The 17,830-nt window shown below is 45.5% G+C and overlaps 1 protein-coding gene and 1 pseudogene across 2 annotated transcripts in view; one reads left to right on the top strand and one right to left on the bottom strand.

Moving 5' to 3' along the window:
- LOC143996716 (C-C chemokine receptor type 5-like) overlaps positions 1 to 17,830 on the bottom strand; it is a 375,898-nt gene that overhangs the window by 52,110 nt on the left and 305,958 nt on the right. The window lies entirely within an intron of this gene.
- The window catches only part of LOC143998056 (inhibitor of growth protein 2 pseudogene), a 37,278-nt pseudogene that overhangs the window by 315 nt on the left and 19,133 nt on the right, over positions 1 to 17,830 (top strand).

The raw sequence follows: 17,830 nt of genomic DNA, 5'->3' as shown, positions 1-17,830 counted from the left end.
TATTTATAGCAAGGAGCTTTAAGGAAACCATTGTGAGGACTTTCTAATTAAATTTCTAAACACAAGCGCTGATACGCTATTGCGTATCTCTACTGGAAACTGTACCGTTACACTGACGCGTTTCGTCCGTTAATGGACATCATCTGAGGGTGATGTCAGATGATGTCCATTAACGGACGAAACGTGTCAGAGTAACGGTACAGGAAAGGACTATGAGAGAAGGCTAGAGGTGTACATTCTGCTTTAGCCCAATGCAGTCCAGGGGGAAGGTGATCCTGTCGATTATACTGTGGTGATAATCTGAACATGCCTTTTTGAAATTGTCGTTTGTGAGTGTTTTTTGCTGTTTCATTCAAATAAATTTAAGTATTTTTACGGTATCACACTATATACGTTTTCATTTTCCATTTACATTACAACTATTGGGGACAGTGGAAGTAATGGTGACAACCATGTCCTAAGGGAAAATGATGAAAAGTGTGGATTCCATTGAGTATATATGATGTGCTGATCTCACCAATGTATTTCGGTAAGAGCGCTACCAAAGGGGGAGTTCCACTTGTCACAAAAACCCCCCGATTGTGCAAACCACGTGTGGAGGTGTTACAAGAAGTACGGTGGTGGTGAATAGTATTTTCCAGTACAAGGGGCCTTTATTTGAAGTTTGCTTCTTCACTCTCCTTGAACTATTCTCTGTGGAGTTTATTTTGCACACAGTTTCCAGCAGTGCATTTCCTCCTGTGTGGACATTGTGCTTGTGATTGGAGGAAAAAAGGAGAGGAAAATAACTATCTGGATTATGTAGCACACTGTTTTAAGTTGCTGTAACGTTATTGCTCAGCTCATTATATATGTGACGGTCATATAGAAATCGTACACGTATACATATATTATTATTTGAATGTATTTGTTTTGATATATTACCAGCAAAGGTTCACTGACATGTAGAGCTGCTTTCCAGTGTGCTAGTGGAGTGGTGTGACGGGGTTGCCGCATATTATCTCTTCTGACAACTGGTCTATCTTTTATATATATATATATCTGTATCTCAAAACAGACCAACATCTTTTGGTGTGTTTTTTGCATAGTAAATAAGTTGTTCTATTGTTCTTTGGGACGAGGGGCACACATTGCGGCTCCCAAGTCCTTGAAATTCTGATGTCGAAACTGGCAGGGTTGGTGATCAAAGGAAGTTGCTCAACATATATAGACAGAAAGGCACTGGAAGTTTAGGTGGGAAGCATGATGGGCTTGAAATTATAACCAATCAGAATTTGAGGCAACTCAACCAATAAACATTAGGCTGCAGGGGTAGCCAATCAGGATTCAATGCCACTTCTGAACCAATGAGGTGACCCTGAGTTCTGATTTTTAGGAGTGGGGTATTCTAACAACATAAAATCAATATCCCTAGAGATGCCAGATCTCTTAAGCCCTCATGGACTGGACATGTAAGATTCCTGTGTAATGTATTTTCCTTATCTCTCTTCATCCCTGATGTGTCCCCCCCCCCCCTTTTGTAAAAATAGTAACTTAAGGGAAAACTAGATACTGTGTCTGTATTATCATTATGTCTCTTTTCTTTTCTTTAACCCTTTCTACCATAGGACTTTGCCTTAATATAATATTAATCTCTTGAAAGGATGTGTATGAGCATTATAGCAATATTTGGTAACATCGTTGTTGTTAAGGTTGTATCCTCCACATTATATGGGGTAATCTCTAAGGTTTCTTTTCTGTACTATAGTATGTTTAAATAAATTAGATTGTTACCCTTTTCGCACAGGTATCATTCGTTCTTAATTTCATGGTTTGAGTCATATAGATAAAAGGTTTTTTAATCACTTATTTTATGTATAGGTAAGTATACAAGTGAGGTAGGCAAAATAGCCTTAACACACTCCGTTGAGTTCTTTCAACCTGAAGTGGCGTTTCACAGTGAGGTTTCGTACAAACTTGTTAAGATCTATGAAGAGTTCAAACAGGTTTGGTGCACTCTCTGGAGCATAATTGAGCCCTCTTCTAAGTAGCTTGAGCTCTGATTCTGGGAATTCACATTTCGACAAATTGAATATCTTAATTGTAGAATGACTATCTACTCTTTTAGATTCCTTTGTAATTTTCCACCCTCCCCTACAGCCTCTTCTCATTGCTTATGTGGCCTCCTGGTGTTTGGGGGTGGTAGTGGTCGGGGTATACTGTTTTTCTGCGCTGCGGGTTTTATCCTTCCACAAAAAAAGAAATCTCGTTATTTAATTCGGATATTTTGGTGTTGGTGATGTTTTCTCCTGTACCCAATATATCATGGGGTCTTGTTCCTTGAGCGAACTCCCGTTGTTTCTTTGGTACATCCATATTTGGATGCACCCTCGAAGCTGGATCAAGTTGTACCTCTTATGTTGTAGTCTCTTTTTGTGGTGATAAATTAACTTCACTCATATTGTCCTGTCTCATACAGTATCCAACCACCTGACCCCCTTGATCCCTTTGATCCCTAATGGCATTGGGATCAGGAAGTACCAATGTACCTCCTGGTGCTGGGTGGGGCAGGAAATCATTGTATAAACTTGCTCTATAGGGTCTATACTCCAACCTATTTCTATCTATTCTATTATGATTGGTACTAGTATTAACAACTGAGTTCTCATTTACATTCTTGTTTGCCCTTATGTCTTTATTTTTATTTTTGTTGCCGTACTTATTCTTGGCCCAATACCTGTTACTCTTCTTCTTAATGTCGTTGTTGTACCCGCTGTTATTTATCCTTTCATTCCTGTTTTTCCAGTTACTACCACTATTGGATGAAGCTACCATCACAAAATGATCATTTTGTTCTGCACCTCCTTCCAATTCATCTGTTTGCATCCTACTTTTCTTCCAATTAAACTCACAACATCAGATCAGCCTCAAACTCAGAGGTTTGCTCATTAATCCTTGTATCCCATTCAACAAAGGATTCTAGGTCAGAAAATACTGCTAGCTGTTCCTGAATATTCGCAATATCCAGCTCAATACGTTCTAAATTTCTCTCTCTTTGCCTAAGTAATCAATTTGCCATGTAAATAGAATTCCTAGGGGACTGCGTATGACTAAGTTGTGCAGTTTCCTGGATGATGATATTGGTGAGGAATGGATGAGGGAAATGCAGAAATTTAACAAATCTTGATTGAATATGATCATTAAGCAAAGAGAGAGAAATTTAGACTGTATTAAGCTGGATATTGCAAATATTCAGGAACAGCTAGCAGTATTTTCTGACCTAGAATCCTTTGTTGAATGGGATACAAGGATTAATGAGCAAACCTCTGAGTTTGAGGCTGATCTGATCTGATCAGAAAATCAGGGAAGTTTGAGAGGGATAGACAGGACTATTTGGTAGGTTGTGAGTTTAACTGGAAGAAAAGTAGGATGCAAACAGATGAATTGGAAGGAGGTGCAAAACAAAATGATAATTTTGTGACAGTAGCTTCATCCAATAGTGGTAGGAACAGGAAAAACAGGAATGAAAGGATAAATAACAGCGGGTACAACAACGACATTAAGAAGAAGAGTAACAGGTATTGGGCTAAGAATAAGTATGGCAACAAAACTAAAACTAAAAATAAAGATATAAGGGCAAACAAGAATGTAAATGAGAACTCAGTTGTTAATACTAGTACCAATCATAATAGAATAGATAGACACAATAATTTCCCACCCCTCCCAGCACCAGGAGGTACATCGGTACTCCCTGATCCCAATGCCATTAGGGATCAAAGGGATCAAGGGGGTCAGGTGGTTGGAGACTGTATGAGACAGGACAATATGAGTGAAGTTAATTTATCACCACAAAAAGGGACTACAACACAAGAGGAGCAACTTGATCCAGCTTCGAGGGTGCATCCAAATATGGACATACCAAAGAAACAACGGGAGTTCGCTCAAGGAACAAGACCCCATGATATATTGGGTACAGGAGAAAACATCACCAACACCAAAAGATCCAAATTAAATAACGAGAGTTCTTTTTTTGTGGAAGGAGCTGCGGGAAGGATAAAACCCACAGCGCAGAAAAACAGTATACCCCGACCACTACCACCCCCAAACACCAGTAGGCAGCAAAAGCAATGAGAAGAGGCTGTAGGGGAGGGTGGAAAATTACAAAGGAATCTAAAACAGTAGATAGTCATTCTACAATTAAGATATTCAATTTGTCGAAATGTGAATTCCCAGATTCAGAGCTCAAGCTACTTAGAAGAGGGCTCAATTATGCTCCAGAGAGTCCCCCGATCCTATTTGAACTCTTCATAGATCTTAACAAGTTTGTACGAAACCTCACTGTGAAACGCCACTTCAGGTTGAAAGAACTCAATGGAGTGGCTGATACGAGTACTGTAATTACTACTCCTACTTCTCCCAGTGAGTCCTGTGATGAAAGAATATTGGAGACTCTTGAAGATCTATATGTGGAAGGTGGTCAAATGTCTATGGATGAGATCTCCTCCCTGATCTATGAAGACAAGATAATTGACACCAGGTTTAGACCAAGATCGAGTTTTTACCCCCATTGGAATAAGGGTAATTTTATACCTACTTTCTATGAGGTGGTGATGGAAGAATTCAGAAGGGATGTGGAAGCTACACTCGTAAATACAACAAAGGCCATGAAGCATTTTTGGATGGCCCTCTAACTAGCCTGAGAAAAAACTCAGATATCGTAATAATGAAGGACGGACAAGGGGGGAGGCTTGGTGATACAAGATAGGGAACAGTATGTGGAGGAAGCACTAAGATTAATTGGAGATAAGAATACGTACAAGAAGCTCATCTGGGACCCTACGGTCCTTCTATCATATTCCATAAGTACATAAGGATCTGGAGAAGCCCCCAGGCAAACCAGTTATTGCTGGAATGGATAGTTTGACCAGCAATCTTGGCAGTTATATTGATCACTTCCTTCAAAGGCTGGTAATCAATTTGCCATCATTTATAAAGGATTCTGGCCATGCCTTGGCGCATAGACTTGGGAAAAAGGCTACAGATGATTGTCCTTGGATGTAGCGTCATTGTACACCTCCATCCAGCATTAATTTGGCCTGAGAGCAATTGAATATTATCTGGCAGAAGCACATCTGTTTAACCCTGCACAGGCTAAATTTATATATGACAGTGCCGAGTTTACTTTGACTCAACTATTTTACGTTCATGGAAGGCTTCTATAGACAGGTAAAAGGTACAGCGATGGGGCTAGATTTGCCCCGAGTTACACTAATCTATTTATGGGCTACTGGGAGCAGAATTACATTTGGGCCAATAATCCGTTTGGAAGGAATCTAGTACTATATTCCCGGTATATTGACAATGTCCTTATTATCTGGAACGGTAGTGATGAAGAACTAAAAGGATTCCTAACATACTGTGTGGAAATCCGTTCGGAATTACATTTACTCATGTGGTGGATGATGTGTCCTTGGTCTTTCTGGATTTGGAGCTGCGTGCTGATGATGAAGGAAGAATTCAAGAACTAATTTTAAGCCAAACGCTGGCAATTTCTATCTTCACGCACATAGCCATCACCACCCCAGATGGATTTGAAATGTCCCTTTCAGACAATTCTGCAGATTGAGGCGGACTTGTACCCTTAAACGAGACTATGAAGCACAGAGTCTTATCCTCAAGAGTAAATTCAAGGACAAAGGATACAAGGATGAGCATATTGAGGAAGCCTGCCTGAAATATCTGCTATTGTGCGACAATGTTGGGGAGGAAGGGGGGAAAAGCTAGAACCCCATGGCAATCAACAACTACAGGTACGCTTCTGCACTAGGTTTAGCAATGGGCCCCTGCAATACAAAGAATGCTCAAAAAGAACTGGAGGATATTAGAATCAGACCCCATCCTGAAGACTAGTCTTGCTTCATGCCCGAATGTGGTCTTCAGGAGACCTTAAGACCTGGGGAGCATTATTGCCCCAAGTAGGGTAAAGAGGATTAGAAATAGTAGCCTGAATAGCATTTGGACTACGGTATTCAATCAAAAAGATAGCTACAAATGTGGGAGTACCATTTGTGGGAATTGTATGTACATGTGCCATAGGAAGAAGGATGTAGTAGATGCTGATGGAAAAATCCACAAGATTAAGCAGTTTATCAATTGCGGGACCCCATATGTTGTCTATGGCCTCCTGTGCCCATGTGGCCTCCTGTACATTGGTCGTACTTCAAGGCAGATGAGAACTAGAATGAATGAACATAGAAGCAACATTCTGACGAAGAAGGACAAATATTCGATACCAAGACATTTTAAGGAGGCCCACGCCAGTAATGTGGATGGCCTTAGGGTTTTTGGTATTGAAGCCATACCAAATGATTTGGATAATGGCAAAAAACACCAGCTACTGTGTAGTAGAGAGGCCTACTGGATTTTTTCCTTAGGGACTATGGCCCCTAAGGGCTTAAACGAAGAAATTGAATTACACAATCTCGTATGAGATTTTTTATATCTTTTTTTTTATATATTTTTTATTTTAGAAAGTCCACAGCAGACATTTTGACCCAAGTGTTAAAGATCATTTATGAGCTGACACTGTCCACATTTGCGGACAGTGCCACTGCCCATATCTCCTGTGCATTGGACTGGCCGGCTATAGCGGTTGAAGCGCATATATTAGCGCTTCCGGACCATATTACTGGCGCACACACTCAGTCTCTATGCGGGCGCTGAGATACTGGGATAGTCACTCACGCACGCAGGCATCTTGCTTGCGCACACATGAGTGGAAGTGACATGTGGGGCAGCCGGAAGTTGCGGGTGGAACGCATTTCCACCCAAGCTTCCTGCATTGAGCTACAGCTTGCCCTCCGGTGACCTTAGCGTGCACAGGAGCAGAAGCGATATGTGGGGTGGCCGGAAGTTGCGGGTGGAACGCATTTCCACCCGCACTTCCTGCATATGGTTATGCGTGCATTTCAGTGACCCACCCCACAGTGACCCTGGCAGATCTTATGGAGAGTGGACCAAAGAACCATAGGTACTACTGTTACTACCACCACCACTGCAAGTCCCTATTACTATTATTATTATTACCATTACTATGACCCTATATCATTATGGGCTTATGTGAGATATCAATACTCCCAAGCATAACACTATAGAAATCTGCCCTTGCGAGCATTGTGCATTTTGTTGTTACTCTGATTCATTCATGCTCTATTTACCATCATAGTGTGTATACATAAAATGGGCCTATTGCTATATTATATAACGATTGTGTAGCGATTTAATTCAGGGAACTTATATTTATATTTTAATTTATGTGCGAATATATAAAATACCTCTCCCTCCCCCTTTTTTTGGGGGGGGGGTGCGGTCTGTAGGGGTGGTTTGGGTGGAGCTTGGGGTTGTGCAGCCACACACACATATAAAGCACTGTCCTTTTGTGAGAAACCATTGCCCGTCTAGGTTCTGAGGAAAGGGGTTGTCCCCTGAAACGTGTCAGCCATTTTATTGGGGTATCGCTCTATCTACTTGACATCAGGTCCAGGCTTGTTGATGTTCGTGGAAGTGGACCCTGCTGTATTGATTATGCTTTTTATCAATACTCGTTTGTGAGTATTAATTTTGCTATGTGTTCTTTTTGAATAAAGCTCTATCAGTGGTAATGCACTAGGTCGGTGCACCCTTCTTTTCTTTTCTTTTTTGTTCCTTTTAGTCTCTGAATACCCATCATTCTGAGGAGGGCTGCAAGACGATAGACACTACCATGTGAAGCTGGTTGCACCACACATTGAGGACCTTGACACCAGAGCGCAGGAGAAGTTTCTGCTTTTCTTTCTTGTGTATGTGCCCAGGCCAAGGGTCTTCCGGGGGGGGGGGGGGCTCTTATTCTTGCCTGGGGGTTGCACTGGCTGTCTGTGTCTATGTGCTGTCACCTGTCTCTATGCTGGTGTCTGTGGGCTCTGCATGTACTGCCGCCATAACGATGACGGCCATTTTCTGTTAGCCTCTGTGAGAATCATGGTCGTTGGCCATTTTCTCTGAGTCCGGTGGCCATTTTGCCTATGTTTTTTACTATACAAGGACAGTCGGCGGCTATTTTCTTGTAACCTCAGCGTGTTTTTTCTCCTCAGCGCTGGTTCTTGTGCCTCAGAACAGTGCGGATTTTGTTCCTGCACTTTTGAACTGACACAGGACACAGCGTTGAGTGACAGCATGGCACAGCACTCGGTCAGGGTGGTGAGTCCTGAGGTGGGGCCCCTCAGTCTGTTAGCAGCTAGGAGGGTGGGATTGAGCATCCCATCACAAACCCACACCCAGGCAGTATGGGGTGGCTGCGAGCCACGACACACTGTGACAAAGACATATCCGTAGTCCGGTCATATGTGTGCACCTTGTCCTAAGTCCCCAAGGGTGGCAGACAGGGTGGGTCAGCCTGGCGTTAGAAGCTTGCGTTTCTACCCCAGACCTCTCTGCAATTGCAACCGGCTCGCCTGCAAATATTGCAGTACCCTTTGACACTTTGTCGGCGGTCCTTGAAACGTTCAATGCCAGGGTGGAGGTGGTGTGCAGGTGCAAGGGTGGTAAAAACAGCCCCTGCCCCCCTCCGTCCTCGAGCTCTGATTCAGACTTGGGCCCCGCGGTGACTAGCGGCGCCTGTTCTGATGTGTCAGAGGATGCTGACCAGGACCGATTGGACAGTGAGGATGATTCTGTGTCCGGGTCCACACAGGAAAAAGCGCTAGTTGAAGCACTTATCACCGCTGTGCGTGATACCCTGTAAATACAGGATGCAGCAGGATCCTCTGCTGAGGTGGCGGTCCCCTTTTGGGTCCCGTAAGCCAGCCTGTACTAAGGTGTTTCAGTATCTGACTTATTTTGATAAGTTCATGTACAAGGAATGGGGAAGACCGCAACTGACCTTTTCAGTCCCAAAAAGAATGGTGGTGCGGTACCCCTTTGAAGAGAGCCTCCTTAAAGTCTCCTCCAGTCGTGGACCCCCCCAGTATCCTGGTTAAATAAAGTAACCACGATCCCGGTAGAAGGGGCTCCTTCATTTAAGGACCCTACCGACAGGAGGGTCGAGGCAGTGGCCCGGTCCATGTTTATGGTTGTGGGGTCAGCATTACGACCGGTACTGGCCATGGCATTAGTGCCACAGACCCTTACTGAGTGGGCAAAAGGATTGCACCATGAATTGGAGAAGCAGCAGTCCCCTCCAGTCTGCATAGAACTAACAGACCAGTTGGTGCACGGCCTTAAGTATGTCTGTGATGCGCCCTGGATACACTCCCCCTGCTCTCCAGAGCATCGGTATCAGCAGTGGTGCTGTGGCGCCTCATCTGGCTGAAATGCTGGTCTGTGGACCAGGCATCTAAAAAAGCCTTGATGGATTTGCCCTTCCTTGGTGAGCGGCTATTTGGAGCTTCGCTAGATGACATTATTAAGAATGTCACAGGTGGGAAGAGCACCTTGCTCCCACAGTCCAAGAAGGGTAAGGAGCCACGCCGCAGGGCGACTGCTGAGAGACAAAAGCATGCCCGACACTCGGGTGGGGGGTCGTCTTCTGGATTTTGCAGCTTGGTGGGCCTCTCGGCTATCCGACCAATGGGTCTGTGAACTGATTTCATCGGGCTACAAGATAGAGTTCCTCGAGATCCGGAAGCCTAACGCCGGCCCGCGGCGTTCCACGGGCCCCCCTGCTTCTCCCGAAGGTCAGTCGAGGACCCCCCTCACAGCGGTCCCCTGAGAGCCACGTATCCAGGAGCGGAGGATCCAACGAACGGGCCCAGAGAACACAGGACAGGTGAGGAACACGGCGGCCATATTGGTACACCTCAGGCCCACTCTACTCTAGGCCTGTGTGGACTCTCCCTCTCCCCTATCATTCGGATACAGCCAAGCTGCCCCAGTTATCCTCACCCTGACTAACTAACTTTTCTGCTAAGTAAACCTCAGCTGCTCTGAAGCTCCCAGGCCTGAGTTCTGTTTGATATTTCCCTGGGGGCCATCTTGCTTCACCCTCCCTCAGTACTGTTGCACCTTACTGCTCTTTAAACGACCAGTTTGTGTTGCCCCCACCTGAAGTGTGTCCTGAGTTCCGCACCTACTATACCCCTGCATCTGGGCTATTAAAGGAGTCGCAGTTTGGTGCAGCTACACCCTCTCCTCCCCTTCACAGTTTTGAAGAAGCTTGACACCCCCCTCAGATCTACACGCTTCCCCCCAATAGCAAGATATTACAGTCCCGGCCAGTCACACAAGGCTTACAGATGTGATGGACTATTAGAGACGGGACCTGGACCCCCTGTCCTCTCTCCGTGACTCCCATCTTACGCTTATGTGATCTTTACTGACAGGGTGTCTCCTTATTGACTCATTTCAATCGGCCGCGCACCCCATGGGCAAAATTGGGGATTAACGTCGCACCTATTCCTCTGCTATTAAATCGCAGCCCCCTGTAGCGATGGACCGCTATCTGAACAAACCCCCACAAGCTACTTCAAGGGTTTCTGACAGCTCCCAGATCCCACCGGAACAGCCTGACATTTGCACCAACATGCTCTTCAATGATACCTCCACACTCTCATCCTCCCCATCTCCCCCCCTAACGGCGGAGTTACTGGACACTAAATTACACTCCCTATTACAAGCAATCACTCATACCATTGCACAAGAGGTAGGGAAAGTGGCCAAGGAATTGAGAGGGGAGATTGATCAGCTAGGTGAACGCACAGACTCTTTGGAATATAAATTTGATGAAATGGTGCAATATGTCCAGGTTCTCGAGGACGACAACGCCACTATAAAAAACACCGTGACCCAATTACAGGCCCAGCAGGAGGATTTGGAAAACAGGGAACGTAGACAAAACCTTCGGTTCAGGGGTATTCCTGAAACGGTGGAAGACAAAGACCTGCGCACCTACCTCCTAAGCCTTTTCAACTTTGTAGCCCCGAATATCCCAGACATAGATTGGCGCCTGGACAGAGCACATCGGTCACTGGCTCCAAAACCCCCTCTAGGGGCCAATCCGAGAGATGTGATTGTGCGTTTTCACTATTATGACAGCAAGGAAGCCCTGACTCTTGCATCTCGTAATCAGTCCAGAGTTGAATTTAAAGGCTCTAAGCTACAAATCTTCAGTGACCTGTCACCTATTACCCTGACAAGGAGGAGAACCCTCCGTCCACTAACTTTGCACTTACAGTCTCACAAGGTGGCCTACCGGTGGGGTTTCCCTTTCCGCCTATCCGTTTCCAAGGACGGCACCCAATATTCCCTACGCGATCTGCAAGAAAGTGACACCTTCCTGCGCAACTTGGGTCTCCCACCTCTTCCAGAAGAAGATTCACAGCCTCTTCCAGCAACGCCCAAGCCTCCGCTGGCTCCAAGCCGCATCTGGACCCCGGTGCGACAGAAGACGTCCAGATCCCACTTTACACCCCAGAAAAGTCGTGCCTCCAGACTCCCGACCTGAACTGCTTTCTCCGGATTTCCTCTGGATGCCTTATTTACCTTGACACCCCACTGATGTTATGGGTAGTCAACACCCCTTAGTGGGTTTACTTACCCCCTGGCCCGGGGGGTGGGTGGCCGAACTTATCTGACGTTGCCTCCAGTTTAACCCCAAAAAATGTTATTCTTCTCCCCTTAACAGGTTGTGAACTATTCATTTTTTTAAATTTCTCTGATAGAGGTTATAATGCTAAAGGTTATTTGCCTGTGTGTGCGTGTCTGCGGATATGTACATAAGTCTACATAGCTCCCCCTCCCCCCCCCCCCTTTTTTTTTTTTTTTTTTCCACGACCGGGGTCTACTGTTTATCCTGGGGGCAACCTGCTCACTTTGGAGAGAGGCTGGGGATCCTCCCACTCCCCTCCGACTTTTATTTTTTCAAGTTTTTCAAATTTTTCTATTTTTGCATGTTTTGGAGATGTACAATTCTCCACTTCAGACCCATGGCTTGGACCTGGGTTCCCTGGTGGCGCTTAGCTATCCAGGTTTTTGTTGGTTGGTCGCTAAACCCCGACCCCTTATTCCACCCCCATCCCTCCCCTCTTTCCTTTTTCTTTTTTGGTACATTTTTACCATTGTGGATGGGCCACTGGGATTAATCCCGATTTTCCACCGAACCCGCTTGCTTTTGGTACAGATTTTGTTATACGATCATATTGTTATTTGTGTCATGCACATTGCTCTATTATGTAAGGTATATTTGTTTTGGGTCCACTGTTATATCCTGCTTGTTACACGTGTGAGGTTTTCTGTCATGTTCTGGCCCCTATCTGACCTATCATGGCATTGAAACTCCTGACCTATAACGTTAAAGGGTTGAATTCCATTCAAAAGAGATGGCTTGCTCTGAAGGAGTTTAGGGCTTCCGGGGCGGACGTGATAATGGTCCAAGAGACCCACTTCCGTGCTGGAGGCTCTTTTAATTTTGCTAGCAAACATTTCCCGACCTCCTTTCTAGCGTCTGACCCGTCGGGTAAGGCAGGGGTAGCTATACTGATTGGTCGGCATTGCCCGTTACGGGTCACTTCGTCCCATTTAGACCCTCATGGAAGATTTATCATTCTGAAATGTTCCCTATTTGCTAAATCTCTCACCTTAGTTAATATCTATGCTCCCAACTCGGGTCAGCTTACCTTTTTGTCCTCAGTCTTTGACGTTCTAGACCGCTTTGCTCAACCGTTTATGATTTTAGGAGGTGATTTTAATATGACAATGTCGTCAGACAAAGATAGACGCACTCTTTTCCCCTCGGCTTCCCCACCCCGAGCCACTCAATTGTCTAAATCATTTCGCAAGTTGATCAGGTCTAGAGGCTTGTTAGACATCTGGAGGATAAAACACCCTACTCACAAACAGTACACTTTTTTTTCACATCCTCACAAGCTTTATTCAAGGCTAGATCACTTCTTTATCTCCTCGCCCTTGTTAACATCAGCAGTCTCCTCTGAAATCAACCCTATGACGTGGTCCGACCACTCTTCAGTCCACTTAGACGTCCACCTTTCATCTTCGTTTCCTAAGACCTGCCATTGGAGACTGAATGAGACATTTCTTCACTCTCCAGAAACTAAAAGTCTTTTGACAGATGGACTCACAGAATACTTCCAACTTAACACGGGCTCGGTCACGGGTCCCTCCACCCTGTGGGAGGCCCACAAGGCTGTTTTTCGCGGTCGGTGCATAGCGCTGGGATCCCGTCTTAAAAAAGACGCGGCATCCCAGCGCTTTGCCATTATGACCGATTTGCGCTTAGCAGAGAGACTGCTGTTGGCCTCCCCCACGGTGGACAGGCTCCGAAAAGTCATCTCCCTGCGTAATCGGCTCAAATCCCTAGCAGTGAGCAAAATAGACAAATCTCTTTTGTGGTCCAAACAGAAGTTTTATGAATTCTCAAACAAACCTCATAAGCTGCTGGTAAATAGGTTGAAACCACGTCCTTTTCAACCCTCTCCCGACTTTTTACGACATCCTGATGGTACACCTACTTATTGCCCCCTGACTATGTCACGGATCTTCGGAGACTTCTACCATAATTTATATAACTGCCTACAGAAAGACCCAAATTATGATTTTTCACAAGGGAGATTTGATCTCTTTTTTGAACACTTGAAATTGCCTAAACTCCTCCCCGACCATCTTGCAACCCTGAATTCGGCCATTTCACCCGACGAACTTGAAGCAGTAATTACACAACTCCCCAGCCAAAAAGCCCCGGGCCCCGACGGGTTACCCTATTCCTATTACAAAACTTTCCTACCTGTCCTGAGTCCCCACATGATCTCGCTCTATACTTCCCTACTTAAAGGTTCCACTCCACACGCCCAATTCCTACACGCTCATGTTTCGGTCATACCAAAACCTGGTAAAGATCCCTCCTTACCTGACAATTATAGGCCTATAGCGCTATTAAACTCAGACTATAAAATTTTTACAAAGATCCTGGCTAATAGGCTGACCCATATAATCCCTACACTCATCCATAGAGATCAAGTTGGCTTTGTACGCACTCGTCACGCAGGTGATAATACCAGACGCACAATAGACCTGATTGATTTATTGAACAAAACCTCCCGTCCAGCCCTTATTCTTAGTCTAGATGCTCAGAAGGCCTTCGACAGGCTTAGCTGGCCGTATATGTTTGCTACTCTTGCAAGATATGGTTTCACAGGCCCTTTTGTTTCAGCTCTTGAAGCCCTTTACTCCTGCCCCTCTTCCCAGGTCAAATTGGCATCCTACCTATCGTCTTCATTCCCTTTGAGCAATGGCACGAGACAGGGTTGCCCCCTGTCGCCTCTTCTTTTTATCCTCTGCCTCGAACCCCTGGCGGAGGCCATCCGCGTTCACCCAGACATTAGAGGGATATGCCTACGCCACAGGGAATATAAAATGTCCCTATTTGCAGACGACATCCTCCTGACATTGACCAATCCCCATATCTCACTTCCGAACCTGTTGTCCTTGCTGAAAGATTTTAGCTCCATATCAGGGTACAAGATTAACACCAGTAAAACTGAAGCTTTACCTATACACATTCACTCTTCTGCTCTCACAATACTGCAAGACAACTATTCCTTTCACTGGTGCACAGACTCCATTAAATACCTGGGGATTAACATTACTCCCTCCTATTCGACCTTATACTCGGCTAACTACCCCCCACTTTTTCGTGACATTGCTAGGCTTTTGAAGCAATGGGATTCGCTTCCCCTCTCACTTTTGGGTCGTATCAATGTCCTAAAAATGTCAGTGATGCCTAGACTCCTCTACCTTTTTGATACTCTTCCAATCCCAATCCCTATGTCCCAACTTAAGGCTGTCCAAAGAGCTTTTCTTAACTTCATTTGGCATTATCGAGCGCATAGGGTTGCAGGTTCGGTGATGTTGGCTCCTAAATGGCATGGAGGTCTGGGAGCCCCAGATCTGATCAAATATTACTATGCTACACACGTTAAACCAGTTATTACCTGGTCATCCCGGAAAGCCCCCACAGTATGGGCTGAAATTGAGATGAGCATCACCAGGCCTGCACACATCTGTGCCATGCTTTGGGCAGACCTTAAAACCTCCATGGGTCCACTTCGTAGCATTTGTCTGGCCCCGATGCTGTTCTCCTTGGAAATCTGGAGGAAATGCCTAAAGTTGTTTCCTCTGGCTTCCCAATGCCCTCCTTTGCTAAACATACTGTTTAATCCAGATATCCCAGACAGCCTAGCATATGATAGAGTGATTCCTTGGTCTGAAGCTGGTTTGTTTCAACTCCGCAATATAGTGCATCCGCTCACCAGGAGGCTTCTATCATTCGCGGACTTGCAGAAACAGCACCAAATTCCCAAACAACTCTTCCACTCCTATCTGCAAATCAGACACTACTTTGCTTCTAAATCCCCCACTCTCTGTCTTGATAAGCCAACTCCATTTGAATTTTTATGTGCTCAGGGCCCATACCAGGCCCATTTAATCACTGACATTTATAGAATACTCCATGAATCGGTGCCCATTACGGAATCTTCTCATTCATATATGCGTAAGTGGTCGCAAGTGTTAGAACATCCCATCCTACTCCCACAATGGCAGAGAATCTGGGAGGCCGTCTCTAAGACATCCCGCTGTGTGGAACAGAAGGAAACGGCTTACAAGATTCTGCTCTTTTGGTATAGAACGCCTGAAATTTTAAATAAATATGATCCCAAGACCCCTGCGATGTGCTGGAGATGTCGGGGAGATATAGGTTCCCATTTCCATATCTTCTGGGCATGCCCATTGATCCGTCCATTTTGGATTACAATACAATCCTTCGTCCAAGACTTGTTGGAGATTTCCCTCCCATTAGACCCTCTGTATTTCTTACTAGGGTTTCCGATTCCTGGACTCTCTAGACATGCTCAGAAGCTTGCCACCTTTATTTTGTTAGCAGCTAAGAGAGCTATCCCTATACGGTGGCTATCACGTACCCCGCCCACTTTCCCCCAAGTCTTGCAGAACCTAGAACATATCGGCCGTATGGAAAAGCTTACAGCCATAGTCCATGACACTATGCCTAAGTTCTCAATGATTTGGGATCTGTGGTATCGCTCTAAACTATATACTGCTACTTAATATAGTCTTCTGAGTTTGGACCTCCTACGCTGAGTTTAAGGCTCAAATTGCACGTTCACACTGTTCCATGCCCTTCTAAAGGAATGAAGTTTCCACATTTCCTGCTCACTGTCCTATGCCTATTTGATTGTGACGATTGCTGTTTTGTACCACAAATAATTGTTAATTTATGTGAGGATATACTGAATGTGCTGAAATATCCTACCCCCCCCCCCCCCTCTTTCTTCCCTCCCCTCTCCTCCCTCCCCCCTCTCTGTTTCTGATTTGTTTTATATGATGGCCTTACTGTTTACCTGTGCATTTATGCAAACACTTTGTCATTGTTATCTTTATATTTTCAATAAAAATACAATTTAAAAAAAAAAGATAGAGTTCCTCTCTTGGCCACCAAACAGATTTTTTCCCTCCAGCATACCCTTTCTCCCGGCTCACCAGGAGGCCCTGTTTGGGGCAGTAAGGGACCTTCTCAGTGGTGGGGTGATAGTGCCTGATCCAAAACTGGAAAGGTTTCAGGGATTCTTCTCCAATCTGATTTTAGTCCCCAAAAAGGAAGGCGTGCCTCAAATCTTGGACCCAAAAGCCCTCAATTGCTTTGTGCAAAGGTTCAGAATGAAATCAGTTCGCTCCATAGTCACTGCACTCCATCAGGGGGACTCCTTGGTCTTTGGACATCCAGGATGCGTACTTGCATATACCCATATGCCTCAGGCATCAGATTTTCAGTGGGGGAAGAGCACTACCAGTTTGTGGCTCTCCCCTTTGGTCTGGCTAAGCACTCCGGGTCTTTACCAAAGTATTGGCTACAATTTTGGCGTTGTTGCAACAATGTGGGATCGCAATCGTGGGTTACCTGGGCGATCTCCTTCTGAGAGCAGCTTCCGCCTCAGAATTAAGGGAGGATGTAGCGATCAACCATGCAAACTCTACAGGAGTGTGGGTGGGTGTTGAACCTCAAAAAATCGGTACTAGTGCCGACGCAGTTCCTGGAGTACCTAGGCTTACTGCTGGGCTCTGTGCAAGCAAGAGTGTTTCTTCCTTCAGACAAACTGCAGACTCTCAAAGTCGCGGTGAAGCTGTTGATGAACCGCAAGTGACGATCGCTGCGTTCCTGCATACGAGTTCTGGGCCTCATGGTAGCCTCCGTATGCCCAGTTTCACACCAGAGTCTTGCAAAGGGAGATGTTGTCCAAAAGGGACAAATCTATTCTAATCTATCTGTTATCCCTGGATCGACAGATTTGGGTGAGCCAGTTAGTCAGGGACTCTCTTCTCTGTTGGCTGTTCCCTTTGGTCCGGGAAATCGTTTCTGCTTCTTCATTGGACGGTGATCACAAAGGACACCAGCCTGACCCGCTGGGGTGGCGTGCTGGGAGTACAGTCGACTAGTGATGGACGAATTTCCGACGGGACGTTTCGCGAACGCGGCCGATAGTTCGCGAACCGTAACGTTCGCGGCGGGCCCCATTGACTTCAATGGGAGGCGAACTTTGCAAACCTACAGGTCAAATTTGCAGCCACAAAATAATTACTAGCTGTGCAAACATAGTCCCACCACATGGCCAGTGACATAACACATGTATGAGGTGAATCTGGGAATCGACAACTACAAGCATTCTTTTTTTATATGTGAAATTGTGACAATTCAGGACTGTGGAGCGCATGAAGGCAATGGAGGAGAGGGAAGGTCAGGGTAGGCAAAGAAGAGGGTGCAGGAGATGATCACCAGCAGCGTGACATACAG

The sequence above is a fragment of the Lithobates pipiens genome, unplaced genomic scaffold, assembly GCF_037356315.1.
Source record: "Lithobates pipiens isolate NorthernLeopardFrog02 unplaced genomic scaffold, aLitPip1_a1.2 Scaffold_19, whole genome shotgun sequence".
NCBI classification, from domain to species: Eukaryota; Metazoa; Chordata; class Amphibia; order Anura; family Ranidae; genus Lithobates; species Lithobates pipiens.
Note: the sequence above shows the minus strand (reverse complement) of the source record. Positions and strands in the feature narration are given on the sequence as shown.